Here is a 5,311-nt window from a genome sequence, read left to right on the forward strand (position 1 = left end):
AACCGCCAAACTAAGCAGCGACAAAGTGATAAAAAAATAAAAAATAGCGGCGCTGCTGGCTTCGAACCTGCGAGCTGCCAATCGTGGTATCACCGATCCTAATCGGTGGTCGCGCAGAACGCTCGGCTATCGGTTTGAGTGCGGCTGCAGGCAAAAACTAGGTTTATATAAGTACCACAATAAATTCTGCGACCTTGTTATGAAAACTGCGATTTTGGAACGACTTTTTTGCCATTTCAAGAGTTGCTGCTGCAACTAGCTGAAAGCCGAGTCATTGAAGTTGATAAATCCCCAATAATACGTCGATCGATGCAATAGGCTCATCGCAAATTGCTTTTTACTGGCCAAAAAAAGCCTCCAAAAGTTGGCCTTTTCCATAGACTCCCATACTTCGAACTTCGCCCGCAATTTGGAACGGGTTTTCTGTCGTAAGTAATGGTACCGCTTGCATGAGATGTCGGGCTAAGCTCTTAGAGCCTATTTCCACGGTAATATTTTGAAATATGGCTTCTATGATTAGTTATTTGGGAAAAACGACGCTCTCCCATAGAAAATGCGCATGTTTTCAGAGGCGGCCGCTAGAGGCGCTGTTCGGCGATGTCCCAGATTCCTGGTATTGCACCAAAAAGGCACACTCATGACATTTCATGAAATCTGCACACCTTACAAACACTGATGTTCGCGACATGCCGGTGGCCACGGGGCATTCTGAAAGGACAGGAGTCAAGTTGCCGAAGCTGGTAATTAAGGCTTTCGACGGTGATCTGTGCAAGTGGAACACGTTCTGGGAGCAATTCGACCAGATCATCAAACAGAACGGAACTCTTACAGCTACCGACCAATTCAACTACCTGAGGTTATTTTTGAATGAAGACGCGGCGACAGCTATAGCGGGGATGCCTACCACCGAAGCGTGTTACGTTGACACCTTGAACATGCTAAAAAATGTCAGTTTCGCCCTAAGGGCGAAGCAATGAATGCGATAGCAACACAGCAATGTCATACGAAGTAAGGTGAGCGGCTTTGGTAGCAATATGAATTGTAGTAAACATGAGCTGATTAAGTAAGCAGGTGTGCTGCGGCGTAAGTAGACCGACATGAAGAGAGACTCGATGACCACGAGAAGGCACGTGTGAAACGGTGGTGTTGATGAGAAGCGCTTCCCGTGGGCAGCGCGTGCGAAGGGACACACCTGTAGCGCTGCACTGCCGATCCGGGCAGCATTGTATGTGTAGCGTGCGTTGGAAAATGTGGCCCGACTATCACTAACTGAATGAACAAGCGTGGTGTGAGCGCGCACAAACAAACATGAATAGGTCACACTGAATGACTGCAGACAACGACTGTCAAAACGCTGGCAGCAAGCGCATATACGCCGCAGCGGGCGAAGGTACGTGCGGTCTATCGCTTCAACGGAAACTGAGCGGCGAATGCACAGTGCATAAAGGTCAGAGCCGTGTGGAGATAAGAGACGGTGCGGCGAGCGACGAGCGCGGTTGTTGGCAGTGTAGAAATGCCCCCCCCCCCCGCTCCCTACGGCGCTGGCTTCCCGCTTCCTTGCGTGCGCGTGGGAGATTGAGTGCGTTCGCTCTCCGTGATAGCGCGCGTCCCCGCACGCTTCCGCTCGGGCATACGGCGCGTGGCGAAGATTTTATCTATAGGGAACCTCACGGCGACGACGACGGCGACGCCGACGGCAGAAATCCGGTTACGAAAAAAGATTTTGCACTCACCGCTGCACTGTTCTTGCTCAAATTTTGAAGAATGATCGAATTTTGGGATCCGCTTCGTTTAGTATAACACTTACCACAATTAATTGTCTGGTTTTTAACGAAAAAGTGCAAATTGGGCCTTCATTTATGGGGTTGCGAGCTGCTGCAGCCATAGAGTTTCTCACTATAACACTTAGAGGGTAAACTGGCGCCACCGTCTATGCGAGTTTCTTAAAGGGCACCGTGGCGTCGCGGTAAAGAGAGGTGTCACGGTAAAGAGAGGAGCCCGATTCTCAGGTCACGTGGTTGCAAAAGTCACGTGACCAAGTAGGCTAGGCACTTATATGTATTTCTCTGCCTAAAATATAGGGAACGTCTAGGTACAACTGGTGCCCTTAAAGATTCGAAAATGGCATAACTGTGGCTGCTGTGAAGGGATCGGTACTATTCCTAAATAAACGCATCACTGTTTTGATGATCCAAATATAATCTCACTATCAGGGAGGGAGCAGTCTACCTGACTGGAGCAGTACCGTGCCCTCATGGTACAGTGGCTAGAATGGGGAAGTGTGTCGAACGCGCCGGCTCGCGCGTGCCCCTTTGGGAGGAAACCGCCAGGTGGCGCTGACACACGCTTATACGTTATACCCGCTTATACACGATAATCAGGGCAGCGAGCATAGGATACAGGAGGTTACGCTGGAGGTGGTGGATAAGTACAAATATCTTGGAGTGTAGATAAACAATGGGGCTGAGTACCTAACGGAACATGAAAAATATGTGACGGCTAAAGGTAGCAGAAATGCAGCTGTGATGAAAAATAGGGCACTGGTGGAATTACAATAGGTACGAAGTGGTGAGAGGGATTTGGAAAGGGGTTATGGTCCCTAGTTTGACTTTCGGCAATGCGGTCCTGTGCATGAGATCAGAGGTTCGAGCAAGGTTGGAAGTTAAGCAGCGAGGGGTAGGTAGACTGGCTCTGGGAGCACACGGAAATACACCAAATCAGGGGGTACAGGGTGACATGGGATGGACGTCATTCGAGGGCAGGGAAGCCAGCAGCAAGATAGAATTTGAGGAGCGATTGAGAGAAATGGTAGAAAAGCGGTGGGCAAGGAGAGTTTTCAGTTATTTGTACATGAGGAATGTTGATACAAAATGGAGGAAGTTGACCAGAAAACTGTCAATCAAATATTTGGACTGCAGGAGGGGTGCAAACCAGGAAACAGCGGTTAAGAAAAAGGTTAAGGAAACAGAGAGGGGTCTGTGGAAAACGGGGATGCAGACGAAATCAGCACTGGGAACATACCGAACTTTCAAGCAAGAAATTGCCAAAGAAAATATCTACGATAATTCTAGGGGAAGCTCTTTGTTGTTTGAAGCCAGGACGGGAGTATTGCGGACTAAGATGTACCGAGTCAAGTACCAAGGTATAGACACGTTGTGCTGTGCGTGTGGAGAAGAAGAGGAAACGGCTGAGCACCTCATACTTTTCTGTAAAGGGCTTAACCCTACAATGCAAAGCAACGGGGCTGATTTTTTCAAAGCATTGGGGTTTAGGGACAGTGAAGGCAAAATAGACTTTAAGCGGGTAGAAATAACCAAACAGAGGTTATCTGATTGGTGGATAAAATCAAGGCAGCGGTGAAATTTCACCTACCACAAAGTACAAAATATGTTAATGGTCATGGCTAGGTGGCGTATGCCACCGCCCGGTTTAAAGGGTTCAGCCTCATCCATCCATCCATCCAACGTCGGCCGCGACGGCGGCTAGCAGCCGCAGTGCAAGGGCGCTGCGTGGAATGCAATCGTCCGCGCGCGCAGCCGAATAAGCAAAAACAAAAAAAGAAAGCTTCGTAATATATATTCTCGCTCGTGCATGGCGGCAAATGGCGATAGAGTGGCTATGCTAGCCGTTTCGTAATTGAAAGGCGCCAATCCGATTGATCGCGCGTCGATGGTAGAATGTAGCTTGCTTTAGACGATTTACTCCGGCTGACACTTTATCGAACTCAAAGTAAGAAAATTCCCAGTGGTAACTCGGAAGTAAACATTTTATTTTTTGACGCACTGTTTACGCAAACAACTAATTTTTGAAGAGTGCCTCACAATCCGTTTAAAACACACCATTCTCCGTCAGCGATTATTTTCTGCTAGGCGACGCATCTGAGCTGGTGCTTTTTTTCTCACGAGAAAAAAAAATGTTTTAAATTGTTGACAAATAGTTCAAACAGAACGTTGTCACCCTCTGCCAAGTGACGCGACTGAGCTTCAGGTGCTTCTTCTTTTCACGGGAAGACTCTCTCTTTGTTGAGTGCCTTCGTGTAGAAGGGAAAACGGATGACCAAAAATAATTTTGTAACTTGGTTGGTAAGGCTGGGGCCATGCGGTGCACAGCCCAATATGACGTCGTTTTTGTGCAGACAGTATACAAGCTCTTCCAAGCTGTCACTGTGCCGCTCGTTGTAACTGAACCACATCGAAAGCAGTGGTTTCAAGGGCGTCTATACAAATGAGAAGAGTTTCTCCGAAGGGTGAATGAGGCCCCCATTGACGCAGAACTTGGTGAACATCGCCACCTGCTCGATGGCTTTGCCGGTGGCACCAAGGAGCTCGTCAAAACATTTCTTGCATACAGACTACAGGATATTTACACTGTCATGCACAAGACTAGCCGCGAGTCGCTCATCTTTTCATGGTAATCATGGTCGGGTAGCATTGCGGATTCAAAACGACAGACTGGTGGGCTGGTTGGTATGACATTAATTACACACTAGCGCAGAAGCACACGGATGGCGAAAGAAACAGACGGGACATAGCGCTAAGAATTAACTGAGTGTTTGTCGCGTTAGGCGCATGTGTCAGTTGAACTTGCTAGGTTGATTTGTTTGTGTCTTCCTTGTACATTCCTTTTGTGTGTCGATATATATGTATATCTGCTCTCGTCCAATAAACACTCAGTTGTTAGCGCTGTGTTCCGTCTGTTGCTTTCACCGTCCGTGTGCTTGTGCGCTATATCCTGCGTAAGTAAACCATTAATTGTGGACTTCTTTATCATGTGAGAAGCTTCTTCAACCTTCCCACTATCCAACAGTGCGTCCCGTTCATGGTCTGCATCCTCAATGCTGATGAGAAGTGTCAGATCGCCCCCTTCACAGTTGCCACTGCTGGGAGCTTTGACCAAATCGTAGAAACTAAGGCAGTTCACGGCGAGCAAAAATTCGGCAGCAGTACGATAGTAGCAACCAGACACGAAACAATGTTTTTGCACCATTAGTACGCATATAGACATGCTGCAGCACAAAAAGAAACGAACGTAACTTTCCACAGGTCAGGGCGGGCGGCGTCACTGAAGCAGCAGAGCCGGCGCGGACTCGCATCGGGCGACGTATAAATAGGGTGCCTCGATGCCCAGCGCCGCCGTTCAGGGTGGAGACAACCCCGCTGGCGCCGCCATATTGAATCACACTAGCTCAGACTCAGCTACGCTTGCGTTCATAAATAGGTTTACTCGCGGCGCACTTCTAAGTGATTTGCCTTGATGAAGATTTTTATTGCGATAGCAATTATATGAAAACTTCAACCGGATTCCTGCCGTC

This window comes from Dermacentor silvarum, unplaced genomic scaffold, assembly GCF_013339745.2.
Source record: "Dermacentor silvarum isolate Dsil-2018 unplaced genomic scaffold, BIME_Dsil_1.4 Seq411, whole genome shotgun sequence".
NCBI classification, from domain to species: domain Eukaryota; kingdom Metazoa; phylum Arthropoda; class Arachnida; order Ixodida; family Ixodidae; genus Dermacentor; species Dermacentor silvarum.